At 43.2% G+C, this 18304-nt stretch overlaps 1 protein-coding gene across 9 annotated transcripts in view; it reads right to left on the reverse strand.

Moving 5' to 3' along the window:
- Nucleotides 1-18304, reverse strand: part of ZBTB38 (zinc finger and BTB domain containing 38) — a 132590-nt gene that overhangs the window by 39488 nt on the left and 74798 nt on the right. For 5 of the 9 annotated variants that reach the window (XM_044383452.3, XM_044383451.3, XM_057316050.1 and 2 more), the window contains one exon: nucleotides 3769-3871. The gene's annotated coding sequence lies outside the window, so the exon portion shown is untranslated. Of the gene's footprint in view, nucleotides 1-3768; nucleotides 3872-4683; nucleotides 5628-18304 lie in introns of those variants that run through there. The other 4 variants (XM_048216298.2, XM_026497154.4, XM_026497155.4 and 1 more) reach the window with 4 other exon arrangements.

Below are 18304 nucleotides of genomic sequence, written 5' to 3' on the forward strand. Positions count from 1 at the left end.
TGAAAACACACACGCACACTCTTTCTCTCTTTCTCTCTCACACATACATACTTCATACGATAGCCATTTAGTAAAAGGCAAAGGGATTAAATTATTTAGCAAACCTCTTGCATCAACAGAAATGTAGTTTTTAAAGAACTTATTCTATCAACAGATATTCTTTGGTCTGTCTGCTCACAAAAGAATAAAGTGTATGACTACCACCAAAGCCACATTTAAGGGCTGGAATTTTAGTAATCAGAAGTGTTTTGGGGGCTAGCGAGGGTCAAATTTAACAGTGATTCTTGATTTGTGCAAGCTACAAATTCCTGGAAATGAAACCATTTAATATTCATTCTGCAAGTCATATTACCTCAAAAAGAAAAGCACCAACAACAATGATCTAGCCCTTGTCAATCCAATGGCATCCTGAGCCCAGCACCCCCCACCTGGCCCCAGCGTCTGGCACTTCCGGCTCCCTCCACTGGGAAACCCCTTCTGTGGGCTGCTACAGTCTTATTCTCCTACAGTTCTTCCTTGCTCTCTTGACAGACTTCTCTCTAGGTCCTCCCTAGGCCCTTCCTTCTTTTCTCATAAGGCTCCATCCTCAACCTTTGCCTCCTTCTATTCTCTCTCTAGAAAATCTTTTCTAGAAAATCTTTTCTCCCACCTCCTGACTTTTTCTTGTATCTTAATGACTCCCAAGATAGTTCTAGCTTTCCTCAGCAGCACAAAGCCCCCTGGGGGCTGTCACGACCTCAAACTCAGCACCTCTGAAATGCAGCTCCTTACCCACCTTTGAAGTTTCCCTCACGGGCAGCACTACTGCAGAAATCTCAGTGGCAGCCTTGGCTATTCCTTCACTGAGATGTCAGATTGGGTTCTTTCCTTTGCATCTGTTCCTTTCCCATTTCACTGCTATCACCCATTTCAGGGCTTCCCCTCCCACACTCCCACCTTCCCTTGATGAACTGCGGGAGCCTTCTAACTGGTCTCCCTGTCTCTGGCTTCTGCCCTGCCTTTCCCCTGCGACTGCTCTCCCCAGGAGCTACTCACTAGAGCATGCCCCTGATACACAGCTGTGACACTCCCCTGTTCAAATATATTCAATGACTCTGATCGGTTTAGTACATTCATATTTCCCAGCTGGACATACAAGACCATTATTGTTTGCCACTGAATGTTCTCAGTTTTATTTCCCACTTGATGCCTGGATAGGCCAGTTCTAACTCAATTGGACTCACTACCTTTCCCTGAATATGGTCCATGCTCTCTTGTTCTCCTGCTAGTCTTCCTATCTCAAATGCCTTCTCCCCTCTCTCTCTCTTTTCAAAGATTTATCTCTTTTAAAGATTTTTTATTTATTTGAGAGAGAGACTGCACGAGTGTGTGCATGAGCGGGGATTGGGGGGGGTGGTTGGAGAGGAGGGGCAGAGGGAGAGGGAGAAGCAGACTTCCCGCTCACCAGGGAGCCAGACTCGGGGCTCAATCCCTGAGATCATGACCTGAGCAGAAGGTAGACACTTAACCGAATGAGCTACCCAGGTGTCCCTATTTATTTACTTTAAAGTGAGGGAGTTGGGCAGAGGTAGAGGGAGAGAGAATCTCAAGCAGACATCCCGCTGAGCATGGAGCCTGACGTGGGGCTTGATCTCATGACCCTGAGATCATGACCTGAGCCAAAATCAAGAGTTGGATGTTTAACTGACTGAGGCACCCAGGCGCTTCTTCTTCCCATCTCTTTTATGGAAACTCTACATCCTTCAAGGACTTGCTTAAATGCCTTTTCTCAAAAAGAGTCCCTTGACTCCTAGAGGTGAAAGAGACCTCTTCCTTTTTGAATTACCAAACTATCTTTTTGGGCATTTACCACACGGTGTTTCTGCATATTTTATTTCCTCATCTACATAACAGGGTCTGAGAGGGAAAGAACCAGATCTTTTTGCTGCTGAATCCTCTGTTTTCTCTGGCACAGTGACGTACTGATGTAGGCACTCAATAAATATTTGCTGTACAACATTTATAGAACGCCTAGAAGTTTACAAAGCACATTCACATTCAACATCTCATTTGTTCTATTTGGAGTTAAGTTTATTACAAGCAGTATTCAAGACTTACAAACTGATTTCTGTTGCTTAATGCAATTATTGGAGCTATCTCTAACTCTGTACTCTGTAAATTAAAGTATCTCTTAAATTGCTTTACCTTTGAACACTTCTAGTCCTGGGTAGCCTACAAAGCTAGAAGAAGAGAGTATTTCAAGTTAAAGATAGCCCCCTTGCCAAACTGCTTTCCTCTATGTCTATTGGTTAAGTGTAAAAATAAAAGACCTCTATAAGCAGGTGACAGTAAGGGCAAAATCACAATTTATAAAGAGAAGAAATTCCTTTCTTTTTGGGGGGGGGTAGGAGGGGCAGAGGGAGAGAGAGAATCAAGCAGGCTCCACACCCAGGGTGGAACCCCATGCGGGGTTTGATCTCACAACCCTGAGATCACGACCTAAGTGAAAATTAAGAGTGAGATGCTTAACCAACTGAGCCACCACCCAGGCACCCCAAAAAGAATTCCTTTCTTAAAATTTCAAGAGTTTTACAAAGATCTATATATCCTTTATGGGTCAATCTCGAACTCCCTTGCAGCTGATATTCTAATATGTTAACAACAGCAAATCTCTAACAGTTGGACAAATAATTCCTTGCTAAGAGACTGAACACGATTAATATCATGATTATAAAAATACAGTATGTTTGGTCTTGAATACCCAAGTGCCTTATAGGAGCTTAATATATATTTGTTGAGTGAACAAATCAATGAATTAATTCAGAGAAGACCTTACTATTGTTTATAAGTTTTAGTAGTTGGATGGAAGTATAGGTTAAATTTGAAAAAAATGAAAAATTGCATTGAAAGGCAAGAACTGTGACATGTCAGCTACTCAGGTCTCTTCCTGTAACAGATTCCACACTGACTGCTGGAGAGGCAGGTGAAGGAGGGGTGAACATCAGGCACTGCCCATCTGACTGCCTCTTTGGAGTATAGGCTGCAAACTCCTCGAAGGCCAGCACCTTGCCTTGAACTTTGTGGTCCTAGCATTGTGCTTTGCCTACGGAATGTGCACCACACATACAGTATGAGATACAAAGCCCTCCATGACCTGTCTGCATTTTCACACTTTAATCCTTCACATCTGTTCTTCTTTACCTTGTCGGGGTATTGTGAGGAGTAAAAGAAACAAAACAAAACAAAAAACAAAAAAGCAGCATTTCGCTGGGCTGTCAGCTCTTGTCTACACAAACTGCAAGCATCCTGGGGGTGGGCTCGTCACACGTGTACTCTCAGGGCCTAGCGTGGTGCTCGCCCTACAGCAGCCCCTGAGCTGGCTATATGACTGAGCAACGGAATCCAGGTGTAGTCCTGCCTCAGCCCCAGCCCACTGGGTTACCCTGAAGAGCCATTTAAACTCTCTGGGCCTCAATGATGTCTGTGGCCCTTCCAGTCTGGACAAGCTAGAGATCTACAAAGAGATTTACAGAAGTTCCCACGACAGTCACTGGCAGAACTGGAATGAGAAGCCAGCTGTCCTGAAGCCCTGCTTCACGTACTTCCCCCTTCATGACAGGGGCCTCCTGTCTCCTTAATAACAGTGCACTTAAATGTCACTGTCACTTTGTAATCCCCCAATCTGGTGGATCACTGGCACAAATCATATGCCCCTTGGGAGTCCTTCAGTCCCTCAGAAAAACCCTTTTTTACTTCATACAGATTAAGGAGAGACACAAATTCAGTTACCTCAGTCAGAACACACCAGCACTAACAGTTAGTTTCTTGTGCTTTGGAAGAAATCACTTGGAAATTCTTGGTTCTGAGTCCTCCATCTCCTCCACATCAAGACCTAAAAAAGAAAAAAAGAGAGAAAGAAAGGAAGAAAAAGCATAGTGTCCCATGACTGGCTGCCAGGAGTTGATGTTTCATCAACAACAGTAATTGCAATTAGTATGTGTATTGAACACCTACTCTAAGTCAAGCACGGAGCAAAATACTGACATATGTGACCTCATATAGTATTCACAATATCCCTCTGATGTAGGAGACATTCCCCATTTTACAGGTACACAAAAAGAGGCTCTGAAAGGTCATGGAATCTATTCAAGGTCACTCAGGTAGTTTATGTTAGATCTGAGACTTAAACACAAGTTCAGTTGACTCCAAAGCTTGCGTTATTGACCTGTAAACAAGTGTTTTAAAAACTTTCTGGCAGTGACCTACTGTTTTAAAAAATTACATTATATAAACAAACCCCAAAGTCTCAAAACAACACTTACTCTTACTATATGCAATACACTCTGCTATTTTCTATTCTCTTCTTTTCTATATTGGATTACGTATTCTATATCTATTTAAAAAATTCCCGTAGTAACCCACTAAACTGATTCCACAATCTTCTAACCGGTCCCTACTCTTCTTGGAAAAACACTACACTTACATATAGTACCTCCCGAGAAGTTTCTCTGAAACCACGGACTAAATCCTCCTATGCTTTTTTAGCCACGCGAACCTGACAGGAATAGCTGAGCTTGGTAATTGGGAGAAAAGTCTTTAACCTTTAAAATATGTATAAGGCACCATAACATATATCATCTATAATGGATCCTTAAAAGGAATATTCAATTAGGAACAAAGTCCAGAATGGAATTAGTCACTTACCTACGCAGAGCAGGACTTATAAAGTGGAATCGCGGACACACTAAAATCTCGGGTGATTTATTACACACCCTGCAAAGAAGCAGCTTACAGTGGTGTTGTACCAACAGAACAGACCTTACTACTTGCAGAAGTTAAGAGGCTGAGATTGCAAACCCCTGGGGGCAGGGCCCTGCCTTTGCACGTCTCATTCAATTCTAGGGGCTTGGTGTTGAACCAAGAAAATCATCAGGTTCCCACTGGGTCGGGGCTGGGGTCCCAGTCGCAGGCCAGAGGAAGGAAGTTGGGACTGTCAGTGCAGTTCCTGAGCCTGCTGGACCTGAGCCCTAAGGTCCCCAGCCCTTGGGTGCGCATTTCTCCCCCCGCGCTCTAGCACAATCGCGCAGTTGGGCCACGGGATGCGGCGCCACCTGCCCGGGTCTGCAGTTGACCCCCTTCCCCCGCTGAGGCGCAGGCCCCCGGCTCCGGGCACCTGCGGCCGCTGGGTCCCTGCAGCAGCTCTGCTTTCCAGCGTTCGCGGAGCTCACAGCCCTGCGCCAGCCTTTACCAGCCAGGTTTCGGGGCTCCCTCCTGCGAAGAGGAGGGGTCAGGCTGGTCGCGCCCGGGGCCCCGCGCCCACAGGCCGCACCTCGCCCACCCAGCCCCGCACCCAGCCCCTGCGAATGGCACTTACAGGGTTCGACTGCTCCAGCGAGACCGCGTCCCCCCGGGGGTCCATGGCTCTTCCGGACCCGCGAGTCCGGCCGCTGCGCCACACAGCACCGCCCAGAAAATGGACGCCGGCGGCTCGGCTCCGCCGGCCCGGCCCGCCCCCGGCGCGGGGTAGCGGACGCGGCCGGCCTGGGAAGAGGTCGGCCCGACCCTCAGCCTGCGGGCCGGGGCGCCTGGGGGGAACCGCCGCGCGCAGGACGAGGCCTCGGGAGGGCGGCGGCGGGACCGGGGGCGGGGGACGTACGACGGCCCAGCGAGACCCAGACCGTACCTGGTGCGACGACGGGGTGGGGGCTGGGGGGTAGGAACCTACGACGGCCCCGCGGGGGCTCCGGACTCCACCAGAGGGGCAGTGGCCTCCGTCCCCTTCTCGAGGGAGAACGCAGGAAGAACCTGCCCTAAGGACAACCTAGTTTGGGGGGCTAGCGGCCACTGTAAACTATCAGAACAAGGCCTGGGGCGGCAGAAGGGCCCCTGGGTTCCAGATCCAGATCTCAGAGGGCATCCAAACCCTGCACATTTCAGAGAGGCAGGATTCGGAGAAAGTCAAGTGCAGTTTTAATGTAATCAATTCTCAGGAATCGTGTGTCACCTGTGCTTTCCCATGGCTGTCAGGGGAGGCCTAGATCGATTTTCCCAACACGGTATAAAAAAGCATTTCACGCAAAAGACCCAGTCCTCTTCCTCAAATAAAGGGTGCTGACTGCCTGCTAGGATCTTTCTTCCAAGATTCAGGGACTGCTCATTGAAAGTATTTACTGAGGCCTGACACAAGCTCGCCTTGTGGAGCTATCGGTCTCATGCACTAACGTGCAGGTTTTCTTTGCTTGTTTTTTACAAAACCATCCGTGTTCCCCGCATTTTGGTGGTATGAGTCTGATTGCAAAATTTTCTTGAGCAAAGATTTACTCCTAGGTTACAACTTAAAAGGATAATAAGCCTGTCATCCTGTTTTTAGTTTGGAATTCAATGTTTGCCATTCTGCATCTCAGTTCCCAACCATATTTTAAGAACCCCATCATCTTGAAGACTAAAGTAGATTACAATATTACATACACAGCTAGCGAAACATTTTAAATAATCAAGGAAAAATATATTGACTTAAAGTCAAATTAAAGAATTATGTAATTAAAAAATATAGGCAGGGTTTTTAAAGGCTGGCAGTTTGAGCAACATGCACACACATGTACACTGCAGTTCCCAAACTTCTCAAAGCCAAGCACCCTCTAGTCTTTCTCAGTAGGCCACATGTTTAGAAAGATCTATTCCACTAAATGGTGTTTATTAACTAATGATTCATCTTCCCACTTCAAAAACAACCCTACAATGTTTTTGTGTAAGTAACCGCCAATCAGAGCTCCTACAAAACTTTAGCCAATCCACAGTCAATAAGTAGATTCCAACCTAAAGAAACCTGTGGTCTGATTGCAAGTTTATGTGTTTCCGCTGAGGCTTTTTGGAAACTGTGAAAACCATTTGGAGACCTCCAAGAAAATTGAGGCACACAAATTAGGAACCAGAGGTTGGATAGGGCCGGTATGAGGCATGACACTCTGTGCTTCCCTGAAGTTGGAAGGCGGGAAGTGGTGGTAAGCAAGGGAGTTTGGCGTTCGGATTCTGCCCAGCTGGGTTTAAAGCCCCGCTCTGTCACAGAGACACTCGCTGTGTAATTTTAGGCAAGTTACTTAACCTCTCTGAGCCTCAGCTTCCTCACCCATAAAATGAGGCTTATTTTCATATTACACTTACCTTGTAGGGCTTTTTAATAATTAAATGGGATCACACATGCAAAGTATCTCCAAAAGTGCCTGGCGCATAGTAAGTACCCTATAAGTATAAACTGCTGTGGCTGCTGGTGGAAGGCAATTACTCAGAGCTCTAAGTTCCTACCATCCACACAGTAAGAATCATAGCTACAAATGTAAAACAACATTTATACCCTAGACATTTTCCGTGGGTAAGCTGCCAGGGTCACATGGTGAGTGACAAAAAGGGATTTAAACACAGGTCTGTGTCCACAGTCCACTTTCTATGCTGCTCACATGTTCCAGGTGGTACCCTGATTAGATGCTGTCAACAGCTTGTTAAGGGTGAAATCGGCTCTGGCTTTCCTAAGAGGCTTAGCAAGTGAATGGCTCCTTACATCCATTTGGGAATTCACAAACAGTGGCATTTCTTTCTCATTAGAGCCAAATGCTTCTCCAGAAGCAAGCAGATTTCCCCAAATTGTTATTAATAACTAAAATATCATGGCAACAGTTTTAAACACCACAGCCGAAAACTTACATAATCAGCCTGTCCTTCAAAATTTTCCACCCTTCCTCATAACCAGTCTCAGAGTCTCTCTCTTAATCATTCTTCTGAGTATGGGGAACTATCTGGAAATTTCCAGGAACATCCCAACTTGTCATAATTTTATGCTTTTCTGTAAAGGTTTATTCTTTCCAAAACAACTAAATGGGATTTATTTTTCTAAATTTTTATACCTTTCAGTTCAATACATTTGCAAATCAGAAAAAAAAAAAAATCCTATGACTTTCAAGATCCTTTCCTCTGATATATCCACCAGTTCTTCCACATCTCCACAGCATGGCTCCTGGTCCTTTCCCAGTGGCCTTTCCCAGGAGGTTTTCCTCCTTTTCTATCTCATTTCCTTTAATCCCCACTTGATTGCTGCTAGGCCACAACTACATGCTTGCACTTTCTGATTTAGGACTGTTGGTCATTGTAACATTTACTGCCCCTGGCCTCTTCTTAAGGTTTCAATATTATCATAATGTATAAAAAGACTAAAGTCTGTCTCTTTTTTTTTTTTTTTTTTTTAAGATTTTATTTATTTATTTGACAGAGACCGCCAGCGAGAGAGGGAACACAAGCAGGGGGAGTGGGGGAGGAAGAAGCAGGCTCCTAGCGGAGGAGCCCGATGTGGGGCTCGATCCCAGAACGCCGGGATCACGCCCTGAGCCGAAGGCAGATGCTTAACGACTGCGCCACCCAGGCGCCCCTCTGTCTCTTTTTAAAAACCCACTTCCTTCCTTAGTTTGCCACCATGGGTTGGGAATCTCTAACTCATTCTGTCTCCCATGTTTGTAGCGCTCTGTTAATTTGTTGTTTTACCTCTCTTCTCTCTTTCCCTTGTCCTGGGCACCAACCAAATTTCAATCCCTTGGCCTCCCTTTATGTTGCTGCTTATCTCTTTCCCTTCGAGCATTTTAAGAAAATCTGTGTCTGAATCCTCATCTCTGCTCCCCACCACATTCCTCAAAGGCCTACTGTGATGGTGTGTTGAGAAGTCTACCAAAGCCCCCAAAGAGGCAGTGTTTAGAACAGGGGCTCTAAGGCTCCTGGGAGCCAGGCAGGAAGGAGTGTGAACTGGGGACTGCAGGAAAATTCATGTCCCACCGAAGTGGGGGGAACAGGCGTGGTCACTACCCAACCCCAGATCAACTCTTGCAGAATTTTCCCAAAAAGCCAAAATCAGGATTTTTATATAAATTCTATGAAATGTTGACTACTTAACAAAGGCATCCGAATCTGATCAAGTCTCTAGCTATAACTACCAATTTACAGGAAATCTCTGTGACAGAAGAACAAGTAAAATAGCACTGAGTGTAATCAATCAGATTTCAGATTGTAGGAAACTCTACAGGTCAGTTTCTTCAACAAAATTTTTAAAGCCATACTAAGGATGAAAGAAAGAGGGAAGGAAACCAATTAATTAAATGACATTTAAGGGAATATCAATTGTACTGTAACGACCTTATTTGGAATTGTGCTTTGAACAAGTAAATTGGTTTTTATTTAAATGACGTAATTGGAAAAATTAGGCCAAATTAGGAGAAATGTTGACGATGATATTTGATGTTATTAAAGGATTAGTATTTGTTGGCAATGATAATGATACTGTGGTTATTTTTCTTAGGCAAATCACATTTTTTAAAATTATTTTTTTTAGTAACTCACATTTTAAAAACGTTTCATTTAGAAGTATTTCAAACTTATAGAAGAATTTCAAGAATAGTACCAAAAAACGCCTACATACATTCTACTCATATCTACCTACCTACCTATTTTTTCCTGAACTATTTGCAAGTTGCAGACATCATTCTCTTTTACCCTTAAATACTTCGGCATTTATTTGCTGAGCATAAGGGCTTCCTCTTCGTATCCTTGTCTTTTAGAGAATGACACTAAAATACTTAGAGATAAAATGATATGATATCTGGGATTTACTTCAAAATAATACAGGAGAGGATTTACATAAAACAAGGTTGGCCGGCCACTGAGAATTAGAGAAGTTGGGTGATGGCTATATGGGGGTTCATTAAACTAGCCTTTCCATATTTTGTATAGGTTCAAGATTTTCATAATAAAGTTTTAAAAGATTATGTAATGGAAGGCTTTAAAATGATATGCTATTAAGTGAATAAGAGGAAGATACAAAATTGTCTACAAAATATTATCTCAAGGGGTGCCCTGTCAGTTAAGCATCTGCCTTCAGCTCAGCTCCTGATCCCAGGGTCCCGGATGGGATCCAGCCCTACATCGGGCTCCCTGCTCAGTGGAGAACCTGCTTCTCCTTCTCCCTCTGCCTGCCACTCCCCCTGCTTGTGCTCTCTCTCTCTGTCAAGTAAATAAATAAAATCTTTAAAAAAAAATATATTATCTCAAGTATTTAAAAAATCACTGTGCATAGATAAAAGATTGAAAGAATACATGCCTAAATAGTAACATTCCAAATTATTTCACAATAGCTATATATTACTTTTATAATTAGAGTTAAGTATAATGAGAATTTATAATTAAAAGCACTTAGAAAATTAGAAAAAAAAAGCATTGCAACGTATTCAATTAAAATTATCGTTAACAAATAAAACACATATGTGGGCTGGACTGACCAGTGGGCCCTGGTTTGCTGATTTTGGCTTAGAAAATGGGTCCACAGACTATGGCCTATAAATCAAATCTGGCCCACCACCTGTTTTTGTGTAGCCTGCAAGCTGAGAATGGTTCTTACAATTTTAAATGATCAGAAAAAAAATGGAAAGGAGAGTAGTATTTCATGATGTGAAAATTGAATGAAACTCAACTGTCAGTGTCCACAAGTAAGGTTGTATTAGGACACAGCCACCATCATTCATTTCTGTATCTATGACAGTGCAGTGCATATATTATTATTATTATACTGAATAGTACATATTATTAAATTTTAAATTTTGTCAATAAAAGGCTTATGGAAATTTGTTTTCTCAGTTGTTACATAAATATCTATATAGTATCCTCAGTTGTGCCTCAATCCACAAAACCTAAAATATTTACTATCTGACTCTTCACAGAAAAAGTGTGCAAACTCCTGGGCGTCCCCTGTGACCTAAAAGCAGCTTATTGGAGAAACTGCACTGGACTAGGAGTCAAGGATGGCCTCTTAACACTCCAAGTGACCTGGAGGAGACACAACTTCTTTGGGCCACCGTTCCCTCAATGTCAAAATAAAGTGTGTCTGAGGTCGAGACAGCAACTGAAGTCTGTGATTGACATTTTGGTGAGAGCTCAACAAGCAGTACAGGGATGTTGACAACACTAAGGGCTGGCATGGTCCTCTTGAAGATCAACGAATTCTTTTTTTTTTTTTTTTAAGATTTTATTTATTTATTTGAGAGAGAGAGAACACAAGGAGGGGGAGGTGCAGAGGCAGAGGGAGAAGCAGACTCCCCACTCAGCAGGGAGCCCTATGCGAAGCGGGGCTCTATCCCAGGACCTTTGGATCATGAGCTGAGCTGAAGGCAGACCCTTAATGGACTGAGCCCCACAGGCACCCAATCAAGAAACTCAGTGAGAATAACATTTGGCACTCGGAGCAGGTCTGCATAGACTGAGGAAGAACGAGCAGCAGGCCTCAGGGCCTCCAAAAGCACAGCAGCATGGCTGCCTTGGGCAACATAACTTGGGGAGAGAGTTCCTAAAATCTGCAGCTGAAATCAGGTATTTTGGGTCTATTTCTAGTCTTTGCTTTGTAGAATACCACACAGCACATGTAAAAAGTCTGCTCATTTAATTTCAAGTTTAATCCGGATCTAGCAGAGCGATGGGGGGGTGGTGGTGGTGATGAGGGGCTCTCTGGCATCCTCAGAGAATAGGAACATTACGATGGGGACTTCATAAGATTCTGGGATAAATTACCCTCAAGGATGTCAATCTCTAGGCTCTTTGTAACAGCCAACATGGGACAATTAAGCAGCAAGACCAACATCACCACCAAAGCCAGACAGAACATCATGGCACCAGTTCCTATGTAGCAGGCCTGCAGCCTGCATTTTAGGGGCTTTCCCAAGACTCCTTTGCCCAGTTGCACCCCCTCTCCACCCTTTCTCCCTCGTACCCTGCACCCCCCTCCCTTCAGGGTATGCACAGCAGCATCTCCTTTTGTTCACCAGCGGCCTCCTGACTGCTCCCTTTGTTTCCTCTTATTTTCTGTGCGCACCCCCCCCCCCCCCCCCGCCAAGCCCTCTCAGTCTGCGGTCACCTCCACCTCCCCATTTCGCCTCCTAGATGACCACCCCCTTCTCTTCCACATCATTTCCTCAATAGCCTGCAGTTTCTAGAGAATCCTTCAGTGATGTAGCCCCTCTCTTTCCCTACTAAAGTTTCCCCTCTTCCCTTCCACAGCTCAAGAAACAAGAGAAGGGGGGGCGGAATTACAGGGGCACTGCCCTTCTGGGATTTAACCACATTCTCAGCTGGTGGCTTTTGTTTTCTCATCTCACTGGCTTGTAAGGCCCTCGGGGCAGGCACTCCGCTCATGCTCAACGCTGGGGAAGATGGGCAGGACTGTTAGGCCTTAATTAGAGCAAGGCCTCAGACAGGGTAGAAGATTTTTAGCATGCTAAATGAAAAAGGAATTTCAAAATGTCCGTTTGGCAGCAATGACCACAGGGGAAGGAAGAGGTTTATTGTATTATATAAGAAAATCATGAAAGCTCTCACAGCTTTTCGTGAACACAGAACTAATATTTACACTGGCTTTTTAAAAACAAAACAGAACAGGAAAACAAACTCCCTCTGCAGGCCAAATGTAGTGAGTGTAGGCCCAAGTGCTTGTCTTGAACCCTGAGCAGGAATAGCTGCAGAAGCAAGGAAAGAATAAAGGGAAAAGATGCAAAATGAGTTACCAGATCAAAAGAACAATATTCTGGTCAATGAGACTTTGAGGCCACAGCAGAGCCACACTGGGATCACCTAACAGAGACATGAGCTTTGGCAACTGGTCTTTGATATACCTGCTACCCACCAAGCCTTCTGCAGGACAGCCAGCAGGGAGGCCCCGACTGTCAGCCAGGGAAGGTAAAAAGGCAGAAGCATCTTGCCTGCATCACAAATTCAATTTTTTATATTCAAGGGCTTCTCAACTTAACATCTGCTCATGAATGCGAAAGGGTGGCAGCCGTTACTGAAGTCACCTGGCAAATGCAGGCAGACCAGCTTGGAGGAGGGCAGCCAGACATACGGCAGCTTATTAGGAGCCAAGACATCTTGGGAAGGTGATGAGGATGAGATATAGAGTCCCAGGAAGAACCAACCTTGCCATCAGCTGAAATGCCCCCAAACTGAAGGCTGGCCTCCAAGGGAACGGTATAAAAGGCCCCTAAGAGAACAGCATGCCATTCATTTCTGTCTGGAACAGAGAGGACACACAATTGTGCCTGTCCATACAATGCTCTAGCCTTGTGTAGGAACCTGGAGGGACGTTCCATAGGGTGTTTCGTGTCATATTTCATTTTCGCTTGGGTTGGAGTGGTATCTGTCACACAGTAGATGCTCGACAACCAATGCTCAAAGAAGTGAACTGAATGATTGAAGCCCACTCCTCCACTGGTGGCAAGACTGCTACAAAGAGCGAGCACATCTTTCATGCAGGGGAATGGTTCATAAGTTAGTCAAAATCGAAGTATAAGGAGTCAGCCAGGCCACCTTTAACATGTGATAAGCAAAACCCACTAAATTACAATATTTATTTATTTATTTGTTTGTTTGTTTGTTTATTTATTTGTTTGTTTATTTGAGAGAGAGAGAGCATGCGTGTGCCCACACAAGCTGAGGCAGGGGCAGAGGGAGAGGGAGGACCAGGCTCCCCGCTGAGCAGGGAGCCCAATGCAGGGCTCAATCCCAATCCCAGGACTGTAGGATCACAACCGAAGCCGTCAGCATACACTCAACCGACTGAGCCACTAAGGTGCCCCTAAATTACGACCTGGTTTTAGAAGATGCTTCTGACACATTCTGAAGGCTACTATGGGTCTTACCGTTTCTTTCTTTCTTTCTCTCTCTCTCTCTTTCTTTCTTTCTTTCTTTCTTTTCTTTCTTTCTTTCTTTCTTTCTTTCTTTCTTTCTTTCAGATTTATTTATTTATTTGAGAGAGAGAGAGAGAAAGAGTGAGTGAACGGGGGAAAGGGGCAAAGGTAGAGGGAGTCTTAAGCAGACTACGCACTGAGGGGCCTGACGTAGGGGCCAGTCTCAGGATCCTGAGATCACAACCTGAGCAGAATCTAAGAGTAGAACACTTAACCAACTGTGCCATCCATGTGCCCCAAGGGTCTTATAGTCTCAAACCTATCCCTTTGTTCTCAGAGATTTATCAACAGACTAACCTAAAGGGCATAAAAGAGATCTGGTTCTTAAAAAGAATTTCTTTGGTATTATTTGCTCAAATAGAGAAATACTACTCCAAGTAGTAAGGTCTTTAGAAAGCCACTGTCAGGCAAAGAGATCTGTAGAGCTGAAAACGTTTTAGGTGTTAGAGGCCAGAGACAATGTATTGGCAAGATGGGACAGACCCTTTCACCATTTGCTTTTGAAAAAAATTGAAGGAAATGGTCATCTCCATGTGTTGCCATGAGTTTATTTTCTGGAGTTCTTACGAAAAAGAAATCTCTGAGAATCCTTTCTTCTGTGGATTTCTGGGGTTGGCGCTAAATCGATGCCAGCATTTCATCAGCACCACTGCACCTTCTTAGGTGGTTTCAGGGTGGGACTGGGTCAAAGGCAGTGACATCACTGGCACTGCGTCCTGGGAATTTGACCAAAACCAGCCACGGGCCTGGCCCACCCTTCTCATTGCAGGGGAAGCTGACCTAGGAAAGGCTTAACCTGCGAAGTCATCAGACCTGGCTCTGTTATAGTGGCAGTTACACAAAGAAAGGAGTTTGCAGTCTGAGCATGCGTACTCCTCTGCCTCGTGATGATACCCTCAGAACTCCACCTGGCTGGGTCTATCTTACCATGCAGTTCTCCCCTTTTTAAATGCCACGTCCTCAGGAAGGCCAATCATTCTACAGTGGCTCTCCTCCTCCCAGTATATCACTCTTGCCTTTCAAATTTCTATTTTAATTTTCTTCTTTGCACTTGTGTTCTTTAATCATTTACACATTTATTTTTGAGCTCCCCCATCCCTGCCACTCCACTACGCTAGAGGAAGATCTCTAAGAAGCAGGCCCTGATCTCTCTTGCTCATTACTCTATTTCCAGCCTTTGGAATATGCCTGGCATATAGTAGGTGCTCAATAAATGTGTCGAATGTTTAATCACCAACAAAGTTGTTAAGAACAGCATTTCCCCTGGAAGGGAGCTATTGGAATGAACCACAGGGTTCCAGGAACTCAAAGACGTAGCAGGATTTGGTATTAAAGGTAAAGGTGCTAGCTCTTTTTATTGATCCTTCTTCCCCTATCAACCAGCTCTAAAACAGGGACTGGCTACCAGTCTCTCTACGGAAGTGAACGAAGTAGATTAATAGAACTCTTGTGGCAAGAGATGCGATATTGGTATTCGCCCTGAGTTAAGGCTCAGAAAAACATTTCCTATTCTCCAAAGAAAAAGAGTTGAGAATTGTAGACTATAAATCATTCAGGTAGAAAACCACAGATTTGCTCATTTTGTTTTGGTGAGAACAAAGCAGTTGTTTGCACATTCTTTCTGTCGCACCTGCTCTGGCCTGCCCAATATAAGCACCTTAGCCAAAAAGTGTAAATGGATTAAGCACAACCTTTTAAACAATGAGAAGGGGTAGGTGCCATCTCTGCGATCATCAGGAAGTGTTTTTGGCTAGACTAGGAAATTCAATAATATTTGTAAATGGGTACGTTTAGAAAAGCTTTGTGCCTTGTAAATATTTCTGTGAAATATGAAGGCAAAGCATTAATGTGAAACACAACAAAGTAATAAATAATTATTATTCTTCCATTCACTGGTCTATTTATTAGAATGACAATGGTACAATATACTTCCCAACGGTCTAATTTGGCTTTCAACCTCCTTGAATTGTGCTTAAAATTTTTTTAGGCAAGACCAAGAGCACCATAAATGAATAATGCCACAAAAAAATCATTAGGTATGAAAATCTACGAGATGACGCAACCATGCTTGCGTTAATAATAAAAGGATCAACATTTTATAAAGAAGAAATACACTGTTGAATCTATCCGGCGTTCATTTTTGTAGTAAAACAATCCCATTGCATCCATCAAATCTTGTGATTAAGATTCAAATAGGTTCAAAATGATTGATTTGTACCGGCCTATCAAAACAGAAGACATTGTAGTTGTAATCTTTCTGAATAGGAATAGTGTTTTAATCACAAATGCCTGGCTCATTATTTGCTCAAGAGTGAATGACAATTAGCTTGATCCTCCTGCAACTGTTAATGCTACTGGTACTGAAATAAACAGGCAAGACTCAATCAGGTTTCCGACATTTCCCCTCGGTTTATGATCTTCTGATTGATGCTACATTCAAAATGTACTTAGTCATTTTTAGTCACAAACAAGAAGGAAAATGGCCCCCGAACAGCCAAAAAAAAAAAAAAAAAAAAGGTGAGGCAGGAGGGCTATTTCATGGCAAGACCAAAAAACGAAATCACTATGAGATGAATCATGTTCTAATATCATTGAGCCAGAGAAAGACTCCACGCAAAATATTCAAGTTGGCCTCAAAACAACACAACAACAACAGCAGCAACAAACCTTTAGCCCATAAGAGGTTTGCCTTTACACACGGTGCTTTGGAATATTAGACCAACTGCTAGAATAAAGCAGCTATTTACACAGATGGTTCTGAGTCTCAATGTTCTTCACATCGGAGCAAACCTCATAGAGGTTTCAGGTTTGCCAGTATCTTCCTCCGAACACATCTACAAAGACGTTCCCACAAAGGCTCCATGTGCACGTCTCATTGGGGGGGTGGGCTTGGGTTTGGGTCCTTCTCTACCGAGAGCTCTGAGGTTACCAATGGAGGGATCAGGGAAAACAAGAGCACAAGCATTTTCTGATTCTCAGAATTTCTGAGATGCCTTTTGTTTCGGTGGCGCTGGTGAACCAGTGATAATGAAACCACACCTCTGTACACAAACCTTGACCAGCATTCTGGAGCACGTTACAAAGAAAACCTTAATTTTGAAAGTACTGAGCACAAAGGAGGAAGAAAAAAAGCTCTCCCTGTGCAAGCTTTCTCTATAAGTGTAGAAATATGGCTTAATTTTTAAGGCTTGAAGACCGCATTTAAAAACGTCTAAAACCAGACCAGACTCTATATGAGAGGAAAAAGAACTGTAAAATTTCATTAACCATTTGTTTCTTTTTTTAAGACAATCTTTTGCATATCTGTTATTGCATTTTTAAACAAGAGTTGGTTACCAAGGAAACAGGTTCTGGCCCAGTGTTAATTTGAAACTAAAATATATTTCGGAAGTTAAGCTCAAAGGAAAGAGCCCATGAAATTATTTTGAAAAGTGCCAGAATTTGGTACTTACAGAACCACAGCTGTATGGTCTGCAATGAACCATTCTAGGGGCTCTTTTTCATTCAGTGAAGCTCTTTTTCTTCTAACAGGGCCATCTACATTTAATACCCCCCCTTCAAAAATTGTAACTCATCATCTTTCCGAATAAGAGATATACAAATAGCATATTTATTCTTGCATATTATCTAAAATTGATTTCGGAAGCATGTAAGTTTTTATTTTCATCTTTCATATAACACGTTTAAAGACCGCTTCTTAAAATTTAAATATTTTAAATGTTTCTTATTAAGCTTGTTTGCGCTCTTTGAAATTATCTCAAGAAACCCATTTATTTTTAGTTTCAAGCTAAAATGGAGCTGAATCAACAGACTTTTCAAAAAATTCTTTTGTTGTCTAATGGCGCCACACCTATCATATATATGATTTTTTAAAAAGGAATCATCTCACTTTTATAGCAGAATCATTTTGTGAGTTTATCAAAGCCATATATTTATATAGTATCTGAATAGGAAAGTCTATCCAATTTAATACCCTCCCTCCAAAAAATTACAGCTGTCTTATTTAATGTTTGTTCCAAAAGTCATATTTTAATCCATCTGAAATTCTTGCTGCATGGCTCAAAAAAATCTATAAAACATGCAAATTTCGACCTACCTGTATGTATCACTTAATGCAGTGCTAGCATGACAAGACACTCAGCCATTTTTATGTAAAGCGATGGAGACCAACTGATTTCTCCGTCTTCTTGCTCACAAGTTTTAGATGCAATTGTCACACACACAAAAAATCATACGCAGAACAGCTTGAACGTACTGTGATCACGAGAACTGAATTTATCAACAGGAAAACAGGATTGAAAAAAAGAAGTTTCTCATCCAAGGTTTCTCTGAGGCTGCAACCCGAGGAGGTGGTGTGTTGAATTTTTTTCCCCTTCCTCCTCTGAGAGTTCAAAGCCCGGAGCTGACCACTGCAAAGGCCACTGTCACATTTGCTGAAAATCAAACCACTGATACCAGCACTGAAAATACAAATTTGAGAACCAAGTTGTTTGCACACCATGGAGTGCATAAGAGTTAAAAATAGATTCCACCTTGCTTCCTACCTGCATAATAAATATGTAAGT

The sequence above is a fragment of the Ursus arctos genome, unplaced genomic scaffold (genome assembly GCF_023065955.2).
Source record: "Ursus arctos isolate Adak ecotype North America unplaced genomic scaffold, UrsArc2.0 scaffold_20, whole genome shotgun sequence".
Taxonomy (NCBI): domain Eukaryota; kingdom Metazoa; phylum Chordata; class Mammalia; order Carnivora; family Ursidae; genus Ursus; species Ursus arctos.